The 16,610-nt window shown below is 32.8% G+C and overlaps 1 protein-coding gene across 1 annotated transcript in view; it reads left to right on the top strand.

Annotated features, from left to right (window-relative positions):
- LOC133846358 (protein bric-a-brac 1) overlaps positions 1 to 16,610 on the top strand; it is a 100,565-nt gene that overhangs the window by 3,075 nt on the left and 80,880 nt on the right.

Below are 16,610 nucleotides of genomic sequence, written 5' to 3'. Positions count from 1 at the left end.
ACAGCATTCACGTGCTTCACGTCGTCGTCGTCGTCGTCGATGTCGATGGCGTCACAGTTGTTGTTGTTGTTGTGGTTGCTTGCTTATTGTTGTCCGCAGCTTGTTGGGTCGCTGCTCCAAGCACTTAAAACATTTTTCGCCTTGTCGTAGGTTCCGCTTTGACTTCCACACATAAATTAACTCAAATGAACCTAATTGCTAAGTTATTGTCCTTTCGACGACTTTTTACCTTCAACCCACAAATTGTGGGCGAACTAGTTCATATGTTCTGCTTTTTGACCCACATAAATGCTCTGATTCACTTATGAATCATTAAAAAACCAAAAAAAAGCAGAATAATTTATGAAAAAGTACTTCAAAATAATTGAAGTGAAGAGGAAATTAATTTCATTCTTCTTTCTTTGCCGCATACTTATTTTTAGAGGGGAAATTATAAATGAACTATGATTACTTTGAAGTTTTCAAGAAAGTTGAAGTGAAGAAATAAATTTGGAGAGAACTTTCAAATAATTACGGTAAACAACATAAATTTATATCAAATTATCAAAAGGAAACAATTATGAAAAATTAAAGAAATAAAATCTCATAAAATTATTTAATCAATTAAATTGTTATAAATAATAATATTTTTATAAATAATTATATCAAATTATCAAAAGGAAAAAATTATGAAAAAATAAAATCAAATAAAATTATTTCATCAATTAAAATATTATAAATAATAATATCAAACAAATGAAAAAGTAAATAAATTCATAAAAAAATGACTCCGGAAAAAAAGAATTTATTTCAAAAATCATAACATAAACAGATCAAAAAATTAATTTTATAAAATTATATTTAAATATATTTTGGAAATAATTTAAATAAACAAAATGAATATAAATACGAAATATAGTAAGAAAATTCTCATTTTCTAAAAAATATAATTCTGAAAAAGTATAATAAATAAAATGATTAAACAGTGTAACCATAAGTAAAAATAGTAAAAAAAAAAACTTCTCATAAAATTATTACCAAAAATATTCTGAAAAAATACTCAATATAAAAATAATGGAAAACCCTTTAATAAATTCTGATCTTATATATAACATTGATAATATTTTGTATCCCATAAATCTTCTATTGATGCTTGACAAATTCTGTTGAAATATTTGAAGGAATAAATATTGTGATATGCCATAAATCATTCGATACTATTTCCCAAAATCTAAAAAAAAAACATAAAAAATCATTTCAAATGCAGACAGTGAAAAAACTTGGGATATAAAATATAAATCATTTTTTCTGAAAAATGTATAATAGATAATAATGGATAATATAAAAAGTCCCAAAAATATATAAAAATGTCACACACGGTGCTTTAGAAATACAAAAAAGTAGAGTGTGTGTCGAATCTCGATCCTCATGATTCAACTTCCCATATACAGATGGCATCCATTAGGCGGCTGTGTATCGAAGTGGACAGTAATGGGCATTTATAGCCGAAGAATTATAATATTATATCATCATATTTACTTTCCGCATTATCTGAAATACATTTTCTTAAACTGGCTTGGGGATCGTTTAAAAGATGGTTTGTTGTTCATGCTTTATCGATTTTATCATCTGCACGCTGATCTATAGAGGAATTCAGTTACTTGAATAACAGTTCCTAACCGGTTTCGAGATCACAAGTCGAACTCATGGAACCTCCACCACCAACCAGCATCATGTCAATGATTTCCAAGAGTCGTCAGTCGACACTCATGTTGTTGTTGTTGTTGTCGCTCCCAAGCGTTTCATCAACATTAAGCGCACCGCAGAATTCGCACTTTAATAAAAAAAAAAATAGTGTGTTTTTTTTTGTATTTATTTATTTATCTAATAGACGTCGACGAACTCCAGAGAGAAGAACCTCACTCTGTCTTGTAGCTGCATCAATTGGTTATTCATTCGATTTTTAGTTCCAACGGAATGCGCGATATTTGTTTGTCCAGCGAGACTCAGAGACTCAGGTCCAGAGATCTCTTTGGCTGCGGCACTCTTCGCGTTTGGTTTGTTCTTGTTTATTGTCGCTTTCGAGTGCATTAATCAAATAAGCAATGGATAGAGTCAGAGTCCAAGACTCAGACTTCAACTCAGACTTAGGCTTTGCGACTTCAACTTCATGGCATTAGCGTGCTCATATGTTTGAATTTGAAGACGTTTGTTTTCCTCATTTCATATTTTGTTGTGCCGCACTCTTCTCTGGCTTCTTGTTAGCATCTCTCTTTCAATAAATATTTTGTTTTTATGCATTTTTAAATATTTTTTCTACTTGCCCGCTGGCTTTCAAGATTTAGTTTTGTATTTTGTTTTGTTTCGTTTTATTTGTGTGTGTGTGTGTGCTTAGAAATTCTTTAGAAATGCATCTGCATCTCCATCTGCATCGCTTTTTTTCCATCTTTGTTTGTTTGACTTGGTATTAGTGTTGGTCATGTTTATGCTTTCCTGCTGTTTGCCTACCCAATTCTTATGATTATTGTTGTTGTTGCTGTTGTTGCTCTTCGCTCTTCGTTTATTTACACATTTCATTTATTAAAAATCGCCGCGATCTCCGCTTCTCTCCGCTTCCCTCTCTCTCTCTTCATCTGTCGATTGCTGTCAGCCAATGCCATATATAAAAATCAAATATTGACAGCCTGCATCCGCACATTACTTCCACAGACACAGCAGACACAGAGAGAGAGAATGCAAAATAATCAATTCTCATGCAGCTTCTTTTTTAATACTTATAATTCTTTTCCCATTTATTTACAAGTTTTGCTTTTTTTGTATTTTTGTAAGCAGATAAGTGTCAGTCTTCGTCACCATCCGCATCCCTCAGCTCCTCTTCCCTCCTCCTCCTACTCATCACACGATCTCGATCCCTCGCTTTGGTTTTCTGGTGATTAATTGCACTTTTACGATATTTGTCTGGTTTGCCTTCTTTTGTTAAAAATAAGTTTTGTTTTGGTTTTCGGTTTTTTGATTTTCGATTTTCCTTTTTTTTCATATTTTTTATTGCCGCTGCATACATAAAAATGTGTGCATCATTAGAGGAAGCATTTTTTTATTTATATTTATTATTTTTTTTCTGGTTGAGTTCATCGAACTTTTTGCAGAGATCCACACAGATCGCTGAGCAGTTGGAGTCAAAGTCAAAGTTGTAGGTGATGAGGGTTAATTAAAATTTAATTGAATTATGGTAAAAAAAGACGGCATTAAAATCGGAGTGAAGTTGTTAATGGGAAAGAACTGGGAACTAAACTCGGTTTAAGAGCGGAAGCTTCAAATTGTTGACATGAAGCGGGAGTTGCAAATGAGTTGAGAGATGAAAATCATTAAATATTCTCGATAACATGTATTTTTATTAACAAATTTGAAATAGTTAGTCGTGTGTTTCCTCAACTTTTAATGCAAATTTAATTACAAAACAAGTAAGAAAGCTAAAGTCAAGAATGTTCGATTGTGAAATACCCACAACCCATTTCAATAAAACCTGAAAAGTGCGGTAGTACTTTTAAATATACCAAATAAATATACTGAACAAATACCAATACATACAGAATGTTGTATTTGATATATCGATATGCAACTATTTTCGGAATTTACTATACCAAAAAAAAATATTACAATATACTACAAAAAATATACTAAATAAATACACCGAATAAATACTAAAACATACAGAATGTTATATTTAGTATACGGATTTGAAGCTACATTCAGAATATACTAAATAAGATATACCGAATAAATATACTAAAACATATAGCATGTTATATTCGGTATATCGATACCAAGCTACATTCTAAATATACCAAACAGATAAAATTCTGCAATATACTAAAATATTTATTTAGTATATCAATATACTGCTACATTGGAAATACACCAAGTAGTACAAAAAAGTTACTTATGGGTATACCAAATAAATGTACTCGAAATATACTAAAACCTATAGAATGTTATATTTAGTATATCGATATGCAGCTACATTCAGAATAAACTATATCGAAAAAATACTGCAGTATACTAAAAATACAGATTAAATATACTGAAATAGTACTAAATCGCATAGAAAGTTATATTTGGTGTATCGACATTTGGCTTGGTATATCCAGCTACATTCCAAATATACCAAACCAAAATTCTCCAATATACTAAGATTTTAATTTAGTATATCGATATACTGTTACATTCAAAGTACACCATATAGTACCAAAAAAGTTACTTATGTGTAGCGGAGGTATAAAAAGCAAACAAATTGCTTAGCAAACGTTTCTCCAAAGCTGAGTAATTATTTTAATTGCCCCACCCAAATTAACATGCTTAACATATGTTCAACGTTCGATTAGCATGCACAATTATCGCACACAAAAAATCAACAATCGCGGCACAGCCACAAGTCAATTACTCAACTGCAAAGCACAGCCCACAATCCTCACGCATATCCTGGCGAAACAGGAGTAATAAGCGCGTATCATTTACCTTCACACACACACACAATAAAACACAAGAAAAAAACGAAAATAAATATATATAAAATAAGAAGAAAACGAGGAGGAAAAAAATCGTGTAGACAAATTATCTCAGTTTGGGGTTAAAGGGAAGCAGACAAGCGGGAAAGAAATAAAAGGATCTAAACGTGCCACATTCAAACTACTTCAGCAACACACACCGGAGAAAAGGTGAAGGGAGAAGAGAAGAGAAGGAAAAACAGACAACAACAACAACAGCAGCAATCAGAAGGCAACACAAAATGTGTGGCATGCATAAAAATTGAAAAAGATGCAACTCACAAAAAAAAAAAAGAAAAAAATATGATGATGATGAAGAAGAAGGAATCTCACACGCTGCATTTGAATTGTGTGCGAGTGTGAGCAAGTGTGTGTGTGTGTGTGTGTGTGTTTGTGTATCTGTGTAGGTGCGCAAAGGAAGCCAACAAGCCACTTAACCCAATCGACAAAAGTCATTACACTCGTCACTCTCTGCTTGCCCCCAGCAGCAGCAACAGCAGCAGCTACTTTGCCACTCTGCCACACATTCAGCTTCAGCTTCCCTTCAGCAAAATCGACGACGCTTCCGCTGTGCGTCTACAGCGACGGCGACGGCGACTGCGGCTGATCTTTTGCTGCTAAATTGGCCTCAAGTGCCCCAAGACATCGACATCGACATCGGCATCGACATCAGGCATGAGGCCCTGTTGGAATAAAATAAAATAAATAATACAATTTATTACTTGCACACACAGCATGTGTTTTCTTTCCTTTTTTTTCTAATGTATCTGTATCTGTGTAGTCGTAATTGTATCTCTATCTGTGCGTTGCATCTGCTGGCTGTGCGTTTATTGTATACAACAGACAGCAGCACGTTGCACGTTGCACGTTGCTGCAGCCTCAGCTGCTTAATGAAAGTAAATAAATAAAATAAAAATGAAGAAATATATATTTTCAGAACAGCCAAAGATAATCGAAAAAAAGGCAGAAGAAGAACAGAAAAGCGTGAAACAATATGTCGACTAATTAATACTCTTCGTTCAAACTTTTTACTACTTTTATTATAGTCAATTAAAGCAACATTGTGTAAAAGAAATAGTACCTCTATTGAAAGTCACACATTATAAGGTATTCAATAGACTCGAACGTGAAGGAAGAGCAATAAAAACAGGCAGGGGTAAAGCGTATAAAAATAAGAGCAAAAGTAAATTGTATAATCCGCTTTGATGTATCGCCTTCTGTTTTATATTATTCAGGCATATTTTATATGTATTCAAAAGCCACATATGGAGGCTTAACACAGCGAGTGAGGAGGGGAGGAGTAGATAGAGGCTGTTGGCCTCAACACGAACATCTGAAGTAGTTTTACAGTTTACGACTTGAGCGTAAATTAAATATAACAAATCGGACGGATAACAGATACAACTGCTGCAGGATGCAGATACAATTAAAAAGATACAACAGAGATACTATATATTCCGATATTCCATATATAAATGTAGCATTTCAATTAAGTAGTTTGCCAGGGGGCTGAAAATGCATTGCATAAACAATTTTAATTTAAAAAGAAAATGCCATAAAAAAAATATAGATGTATGTACGTTGTGTTTATATTTATTCAGATACTTGGCGGAAAAATTCAGCTTTGCTGCTCAATTGAATTTCGTTAGCTAAGCAAAATAAATGTGGATATTATTATTGTTCTGCAGCAGCTGCAGCAGCCGCAAGTAAATACGTTGATTAATCTATAAAAATAAATTTGTATCTGTGTGTGAGGCGACGTTGCCTCATCTGTATATTCTAATCGGATTTAGTTTGTGCCAGGGCTTCATTTATTTTATTTATTTTTATGCTTGTAATGCGGCATAAATAATTTATGCAGATAAATAACCCAAAACCAAAAGACTCAGCAGCTCCACGGGCGCCCAAAGCAGCCAAACGACTCCAACTACGACCGAGTCTAAGACCGCTCACCAAGAGGTCTCTGAAAAGGGAGAGGGGAGAATAGAGAGGAGAGAAGAGGGAGACCCAAGCAATGCCATCATAAAGCAAAACAACAAACTGACAAACTCAACTCGATAGGGTTTTGGGTTTGGGCGGCAATCAAATCTTTTTTCATATACATATCTCTTCGCTATGTAGATATCCTTCTAAAAAAATATTTATTTATTTATTTTTCAACCCACACACAAACACAAACACACACACATCACATCTATTTTGTTTGTAACTTTGTATAAATTTATTATATTGCATTAGTTGTAAGTCAACCTCACCATGTGCCAAAGAATTGTGGCTTGTCTGAGTCTAGAGTTTTGAGTCTAGAGTCTCGAGTCTGTTCATGTTGCCTCTGTCCTTGTTGCATGCGTGGGCAGGGGGCAGCCACAGCCACGGACACAGAGACTGGCAAAAAGGTGCGTAAAGAAAATAGCTTATTATAAATTACGGTTAAGGAAAATATACACACGAAAAACTTGGGACCAGGAAAACAGTCATAAGGAGCGGCCCCTCTCAACTTGAAGTTGAATCTTTAGACAGACACTCGCAGTTAGATACTCTCTTTTAATGGAGTGTTGCAAGTGTTGCATGGATATGTTTTAAGCAGCATATATTGGCAACATATTTCCCCTTCGATTAGCGATCACAGTTGAGTTTTAATAATACAAATAAATGTATTTGTAGAAGATACTTATATACTCTCTGATGGATTATTGCATAAATATGTTTTAGATACTTTTATTGACTGCATATTTAGTCATTGATTAGCGATCATAGCTAAGTTTTAATAACACAAGAAGAAGTTACTTAGAGACTTTTTTTGATAGAGTCTTCCATAAATATGTTCTATGCCCATTTATTGGCAGCATATTCGCCCGTCACAGTTGAATTTTAATAATACAAATAAATGTATCTTCATGTTGCCACAGTCTTGGCGACTTCGGACGCAGTGCAACAAACTAAAGACAAATATTTACAATGAGCAACCGATTAATCACACGCACACAGGGAGAGACAGCAAGGGAGAGGGAAAGAGCGTATTAAATAAATAAATTAATGGCAGCGATGTAGCTGGAGAGGGGACAGCAACAGCAACAGCAGCAACAGCAACACCAGCATCATCAGCAACAACAACACAAGAAAAAAAATACAACAAAAGATACACACAGCAAATGTGTGTGTGTGAGAATGTATCTTTAAGATGTGTGTACAACTTGGCTTTTGTCTTTGTGCATGGCTTTGTGACTCTGCGCCTGAAATATATCGACAAAAATAAATTAATTAAAAATGCAGTCGAGCAAAGAACACGATTGACGCAGGGGGGCGTGTGAAGGGATGGGGCAGGGCAGCGGGTGTTAAGAGCGAGTACAGTCAGATTTTTTGTATCGAGCGCCCATTAAAATGGTTTATGAAGGCAAAGCGCAAAGTGTGAGTTATAAGAATGCAACAAACAACAAAGATGAATTTGAATGAAGAGCAACTTGCAGTTTACATTAAATAGATCGATTTATTGAGACTAAGTTTGTATATTATTTTTATAACAATAATGCTATATTATGATATTATGGTAAAAAAAATATGGAAAATGAACCTGTAGCTTAATCAATTTTAAGTAAATTTCAGGTTTACCAAAAATTATTTGATTCTTAAATAGGCTGACAGATACTCGTATATTAGAAATGGTCTTTGATTTTATCGTAATTTTTAATATTTAATTTAATTTCACAGCTTACAAATTGTATAACTTTATATTAAGGCAAAGAAAGCCGCAAAGCCTGAAAGAAATTTCGAAATAAAAGTTGTTGCTTTACCAATATCAATTAATAATGCACCTAATGTGGAAGTTATACAAGTAGTTCATATCAATGGAAAGGCAGAATTATGTTGTTCATATCTTTCTATATGATAACATTGAAATTCCAATTTAAAATATAATTCAAGGAAGGTGTTTTTCATAGAGGTATATTTGACTCTTGGGGGATTTTATAATACAATAAAAGGTAGTTTAATCACTTTTAAGTAATCAGCAAAACTTGCATTTATATTTTGTCTGGTGATTTAAAATAATATGTCTTTATTGTATTATCTTTATGTTAAAGCAAAGATTGAAGCTGCGCTCGAATGAAAATTTGTCGTGCTAGGAAATTTTGTTAAGTCAATAACATCAAGGTTTTCATGATGATCTTAGTATACATTTTATTAACTTACAGTTTTTATCGAAACTTCTGTTTAATATTATTCATATTATATCTTGTGATCTCTGTACATATTCTTCTACACAATAAATTTGAAATTATTATTTATATTACAAAAAAAAATTGTGTTCTTCTCAGCAGACATTTCATAATACAAGAAAATGTTGGTGAAACAAATTCAAGTAATTATCGCAATTGAATCAGTGTTATTCTTTTATTTTCAGAATTTATATTAAATATTCGGATTGCTTCCTAATATTATGGTTCGTTTTCTTAGTGATTTAGTTTGACATCCTTTTACCTGACAACTTTAATAACATATTATTATACCACCTTAAAGAAAACTGTTGTCCCCATCAATTTATCTCACCCTCAAGGCACTTCGTTATACAAGGAAATGCCGTTTATTCAATTTGAAATAATTATCAGACATTACATTGGTGCAATTTTTATTGTCGTTGCACCACAAGGAAATTCTTTGGTATAATTACAATTAATTTATTAACAATAATTGCCACGATGTGTGTTTTTGTTTTTTGTTGTATTTTGTATTTATTTGTTTATAGAGCAGCCGCGTGATAGTCATCAAAAATCGATCGTTTCGTATGCGTGTTGCGTTGCAAAACAATTTTATTGTTGCACCAGCAACGACAACGACAACAACACGATAAGATAGCATTAATACGATTGGGTAATCTGTTGTTAAAAAAAATTGTGCGGCACAAATTAATGTAATATAATAAAAAACTTAACTTAATATTAGCCAATGATTGATTGTCCCGCACAGATAAGTGTGTGTGTTGTTATCAAAGCTGCTGCTGGCCAAAAAGTATTTCGAGAACAACAAATTCCTGGCGATTAGAAATCTATAACAAATCGACCCACAAGATTAAGGTGTTGCAGATATACTTTGTACTTGGCGTATGTTTTCCCAAACAAGCTCTTTATCGCGTCTACGTGTACGATTGTGTGTCTTTATATTTGTCATGTCATCGTCGTCATCCTTAGCCAAAAAAAGCCAACAAAAAAAGCACAAAAGCAAAGCAGCTGCTGTTGTCGTCATTGGCACACTCTTTTGGCTATTGTTGAAGTTGTTGTTTGCCGTCGTCTGGCCGCAGCCATAACCTGCCACAACATACAAAGCGGAAATCTTAGTTCAACACGTCGAACTTTGCATACTCTAACCAAACACTTTCCACCCAAGTGAGTCGAGTATTTGATGTGCCCCAAAAGTCATTAGTAGAAACGGGCAACAGCGAAAAATTCCCAGCGTCGTCGACTTTGACTTTGATGCGCCTGCCGCACGCTTCGCCTTGGACCGAAGTGGGGAGTGAAAAGAGCAGGAGGGAGGAGGGAGGAGGTGTGGTGGCAATTCACTCGCTCATGCTCCACTAACGTAGCGTAGCACGTTGTTGTTGGACTGCTGCGTGTTAAGAACAAATCGTTCGCTCGCTTGCTGCTCGCTTTCATTCAATTAGATACATTTGTATCTTATGACATATATTTTCACACCTTTTGCGTTTGCGTTTGAGTTTGGGTTTGAGTTGTATTGTTGTGTTCGTGTGTTCGTGTTGAGTGTGAGCGGCATCAAAGAGAAGACGCTGAGTGTGTGTTTGCGTGTGTGTATCTGTATCTGTAAGATACTTTATGCTCATGCTGCATTGTGCAATAAAAATAAATACTTTTTTGTGGATTTTTATAACATTTAACATTGTGCACAGCGCATTTTTCCTTATTTATGAGTGAGCACAAAGCAGCGGCCCAAGAATAATAAGAACAAGCTGAGGGAAGACGCTCGCTCACAACACCAACTGAAGCCCGAAGTCGATGGTGTCGATGTGTGTGTCGTTGTGTGTGTGTATCGGTGTGTGTGTGTGTGTGCGTTGGTCTCCCTCGGCGTCGCCCGCTCTGCGTGTGTACCTACGTTTAAATTTTTTATGAGTTCGTAATAAAGTTTCAACATTTTTCATCATTAAAATAAAATATAAAGCCGAAATTATATTTTATCGTCTTTGCATCATTCTTTTTCCTTAAATACATGACACACACACACACACACTCTCAGTGGCCGTGGCCAGATACAAAGATACAGATACAAAGTTGAAGTTATGTGCAGCAGCAGCAGCGACGGCAGCAGCAATAATAATGAATATATATGGAGAAAGACAAGAAACCGCACTTTAAACCAAGACGCGGCTCTTGCATCCGCGGGACGAAAAAAAATGAGAAAAGAACTGAAGAAGAAGAGAAAAAAAAAATAATAATAAATAAAATAACACAACAAAAAGACACGAGAAGGAAAAAAAAAATCACACACACACAATATACAAAAAAATAAATGGAATAAAATAATAAAAAAAAAAAAAACTGAAAACTGAACTGAACTGAACTCAAGATGAAGCGGTAAAGGCAGCGAAGAAGAAATATTCTTTAATTTAGACCGCGCCCCGCGTGTCTGGGGAGAATGAGAGTATGAAAAGGGAAAACAAAAATAAAACGAAAACGAAACGAACGTAATATAAAATAAATATTTCAAGAACCCCGAGACATTGTTATTGTTAGTTGTTGCTGTTGTTCTTCTTGTTGTTGTTGTTGTCTTTGTATTATTATTGTTGTTGCTGTTGTTGTTGTAGTAATTTATAATATTCCTTAACGATGTGCAAAGGGCAAAAACTGCGCACACGTCGCACAGTGGATAAAAGCGCATGAAACTATATCAAAAATTATATAATTAAAAATAAATTAATTAAAATATTTGAAAAACGATTTTCTTAAATGAGTAATTAAGCAATAATTATTATACAATTTTTATCTAAAATGTTTCCATAATATAAATAATAATGAAACTACTAAAAAAATATATATAGTATGGAATAAATGAACTAAGATCTTTTCGAAATTAATTACTTTAATCGAATAGAAAGATTCAAGCTTTATTCTTATTAATATGATAACTATTTTACCTTAATATAAATTATAATGAAACTATTTCATAATTAAGATATTTTCATAAATAAATTACTTAAATGCGTAATTAATCGATAATAATCAAAAGTTAAAATAATATAACATTGAAACCGTTGCTCTATAATTTTTCAAAAATCTCGAATATTCGCCTTAAAAATTGTGTTCTTGACCACTTTAAAAACAAATTCTTAAAACAAAGAACATTTCTTTATATAAAATTATATAATAAAAAATAAATGAACTCTAATATATTTCAAATAAATTACAATTAAATTGCAAAATCAAACAATAATGCTCAAATGCCAAATAATATAAAGTTGAGAGCAATGTTCTAGTTTCAAATTTAACAGTTTTGTTATAATATACAAAACAAAAAAATTATGTCATTAAGTAAATGAAATGCAAAATAAATTACTTAAATGCGTAATTAAACAATAATAATGTTGAAAGCTTTGCTCCACTTTTATTCTAGTTGCTAAGTTCACAATTTTGTCGATTTATAAATAATATACCGAGGAGAGAATCGGTCGAGTTTATTGTTTTTTAATCCACATCAATCAAGCAATTAGTAGTTGATCTGATGACAATGTATTAACTTAATGCGCATTTGGCATTGGAATTACCTGTTTTTAATCATTTCCCCTGTCAACGCAATCTACTTGTAGTTCCAATAATAATAATAATAATATCAGCAGCATTCGAATTCGATTCGATTCGATTCGATTTTTAGCAAACTCACTGTCTGTGTGTCCACTGTGTGAACCTTAATTCATTTTATTTTTATTTCACTTTTTTGTGTTTTTTTTTTGTGTATTATTACTTTGTTGTTTTATTTATTTTCATTTTGTGTTGAGCTGTTGTATATTTTTTAACGCGCAGCTGCTAAGGAAATGATTTTCGAAAATTGAAGTTTATGACGATGAATGGAATATTTTTGTTGTATTTATTATTTTTATTTACTCACGCTCATGTCTGTGTGTGAGTGTACAAATGACTCTGAGTATGCGTGTGTGTGTTTGTGTTAATATACAATCATTTATATTAATATTGTAAACAGTAATTTTTAAAGCTGTAAACTTAAGTTCTGCTGCTGGCGCATTGAACTTTGCTCTGGGTAACTCACAAGAGAGTATTGTATGACCGACAGAAGTGTATTTTAACACGTATTTACTTGTAGGATGCCTTGTTGAAGCTGGCTTTGAGTTTAATTTGGCTTAATTGCGTGCAAGCCGCTGCCTCAGTTGTTGTTGCCCGGCCCCCCCTTGAACCCTTTTGCCGCATATCTCATTATCAGAGGCAAACGTCGGCGGCGGCGGCGTCGTGCGATTAATCAAATCAAACGAAATCAAATCAAAGGCGATTTACCTGCACACACACACACACACACACACACTCATACACATAGTAGAAACAAACTCGCAGAGACCGCATATGTATGAAGTGTGCGACGCTGCCTGCCGTTGAAGTATCTGTAAATCGAGGCATGGCTCTACATAGAAGGAGGAGAGCACGCCATGAAGCTATGACAAAGCATTTTTAAGCCATTTGATTGACTGACGTTAAAATATTCACGTGCAGCGATTTTAATCGCAAGCAAACGGGCGCAGTGCATTTTTTTCACACCCTGCAAAACATCCGAGTGCATTGTGTGCAAAGGGTATGCTCGACTAAAGGAAGCGAAGAATATCTTCTAAACTGTCTTGTCATTAAAAAGAGAAAAGTTCAGATTTAGTGTTGAGAATCGATTTGAATAAGATAAAAAATATAACAAATTTAATTATTCAATACATAGAACAAATTTATTGAACAAAATATTGAATAAACAATATTAAAAATGAACAATTATTTGATAGTGTCACAAATCACTGTAAAAATTACTATAAAAAAATCAAAATGTGTAAACACGAATTAAATAAATGCCTAATTAGTTAATAGTAGTTGCTCAGTTGTTACTTTTTATATGGAATATTTCATGTTAGATCAATTATCATAAAAATTGAAGAACAGAAATAGAAGCTTAAGAATTTAAATGTTCATGTGTAGAAATGAATAAAAATCTAAGATAAAAGTTAAAAATATATTTTTTTTGATAGCACTTTTAGTGTAAGTATTATTTCTTTATTATTTTATTGAATATTTACTTTTTTTGAATAATATACTTTAAATATATGTATAATTTCTTTATAATTTTATTGAATATTTCTCATTTTATCAAATTTCATAGTACTTTTAATATAAGTATTGTTTCTTTATTATGTTATTGAACATTTCCTATTTTATATCAAATTTCATAATAATTAATATAACAATAAAGTATCATTATGTTGGATATGCATCTGATAACCATAATAGTGTTCATCTGGGTACATTGATATAAATGATAGTTCGATGCAATCCTTTTCTTTTAGTTCTGATAGGCTTTTACATTTAAAACTTTGTTATAGTCAATTGACATCACATTATAGTACACAAAATTGTTTCATTTTTATTAATCCAACAACAAAATTTCCTAATAATTATACTTTTAATGTACTCAACTCGCATTTTTATTCTTTTGTGACCCTTTTAAAGTAGACATTGAAGGAAATATCTGCTCATCAACATTCAATAAATACAGGGTATTTTCAAGTCAATCATTTACAACTGTTGCAAGTCTACTGACTCCTCTTGCTGCTCTCCAACTCTTTATGCAAAAAAAAATAATAATAATTATTAAAAACATATGAGTGTGTGTGCGAATGTGTGTGCACGAATGTGAGTGTGAGTGTGTAGTATCTACGAGTGTGAGTTTAACATAAAAAAAGGAAAAATAAATGAGTGCAGATGAAGTCACAGAGCAGAGCGTTGTCGTTGTTATAGTTGTAGCTGTATTGTTGTAGCTGTTGTTGTTGTTGTTGGGGCGCTGCCTTTGGCTGCATTTCTTGAAGCTGTTGTTGTTGCTGTTGTTGTCGATGTTGTTTGTGGGCCTGGGGGCCTCACCGAGAGTGAAGATTGAGTGAGCGGGAGAGATGGAGAGGGCTCTGCTCTGCTGTGCTGTGAGAGCGGAGTGCTGGGCCTGACTGTATTGGGGATTAATGAATTTGATATAATGACATTTTAGATTGCATCTGCATAACATTTAATTGTGTTTGCTTGTCAGACAGCGCCGCGGCGTTGCGCTGCTAACGCATTTTGTGCCTTGTCATTTAGGAAAATGAAAATGAAAATATGCGCACTCTACAAATCGCACACACACACACACACTCGTACACATTTATAAATGCAGGCGGGGGCGAACCTAAAATGGGGAAAAGGGAGTAAGGGGAGGGAACGCTTTGGCCAAGGCAAAAGTCTATCGATTTTGTGCGCCTAAACTTTTTTATTGCAATTTTCATATGCAAATGGCAAGTAATGGGCGACTTATTATAGTTTAAGCTGCTCATATATCCTATAGGTCAACACAAACAGGGCATTCACGACTGCGCTGACACCCTCCAAAAACTAAAAACAACAAAAATATTGCAAATTAAAATTTGAAGTTAACTTCAGAAATTACTTTCCAGCCAAGAGTTTGCCAACTCTCTCTTATTATACCCTGCTTATCTGATGGCCACGAGTGTAGGGTATAATAAGTTACTTTTAGCAATTGCAAGACCCAGTTTTTTACGTCCGTTTTTTTTTTCTTTCTTATTTTTCGTTTTGTGTCTAGGGCTGAGTTTGTTCCAATTAAAAAACGTTGAGTACTGCAAGTGGCAAGTTAACATGCAGTTGTTTATGTGTGTATGTGTGTGTGTAGGCATGTATGTGTTTGCCTAATTTGCCAATTAACTTAATGGGCATTTATTATTTAGCAATAAAATATGCAAAGCAATTGCTGAAATGTGCCACAGACACACAGAAATACACAAATCCAAATGCAGTGCAACAAAACAAAACTGAACTCAACTGAACTGAACAAAACAGAACTTAAGTAACTGTACGTAATGCCACAAAAAGAGGCAACAATACTCATGCTAACTACTACGACTACGACAACCACCTGGCATAATAACTTTTGCGAAATGACAGCGAACAAACTGCTGCGAGAGCAATCAAAGTACACCACAACGAGCAGCAGATACTCTCTGAAAAAGAGAGCAGATAATAAATCTGCATTTTTTTCACTCTGTCAACTAATTAAATATTTAAAATCTGTCGACATAAGTAAAACTTGTCATTGAATAATAATAAAAAAAAATTTATATTTTTTTGTATTTATTAATTTTTTAAAAATTGTTTTCTTGGCAAAAATAAGATTGAATAAATAGTTATAATAACTAAATTAACATTTTTCAAAAATCTTAAGTTCTATATTTATAATTTAACTATAAATAATTGTGCGCTAAATTTTTGTTTGGTATCAAGTAATTTTAGTTTAATACATAATAAACCTATTCGACGCTAAACATAGAGAAAATATATTTCAATTTTTGAATTTTCTTAAAATTATTTTTTTTAACTTTTTTTTGAAATTTATAATTTTAGGATTTTAAATTTGGATCCAAAGAAAATGCATAAATTTCAGCTCTTCTTTTTTTCGCTTCCAACTAATCAAATATTAGAAATCTGGCTACATAAAAAATTTAGCTGATCAAAGATTAAAAATGAAGTAATTTATTTCTATTTATATGATAAAGAAATTTAAAAAATTACATAAAAATTTAAATAAAAAGAAAAAAGTGTAATAAAATAAAATAAATAATAAATGTTTTCCAATTGTTATTTTCTCAAATATTAATTTGAATTAAATTAACAATAAAACAAAAATAATAATAGAATAAAAATAAAATAATTTAGTTTTTCAAATTTAATTTTTTCAAATATCATATTTCGAAGTTTGTAATTAATATATTTTTAATTTGACTGTGAATAAATGTAACTGAAGTGCATAAATTTGTGCTCTACTTTTCTTAGCTACCAAGTAATAAAA

This window comes from Drosophila sulfurigaster, chromosome 3 (genome assembly GCF_023558435.1).
Source record: "Drosophila sulfurigaster albostrigata strain 15112-1811.04 chromosome 3, ASM2355843v2, whole genome shotgun sequence".
NCBI lineage: Eukaryota > Metazoa > Arthropoda > Insecta > Diptera > Drosophilidae > Drosophila > Drosophila sulfurigaster.
The sequence above is the reverse complement of the archived record's forward strand: the minus strand, read 5'-3'. Positions and strand labels throughout refer to the sequence as shown.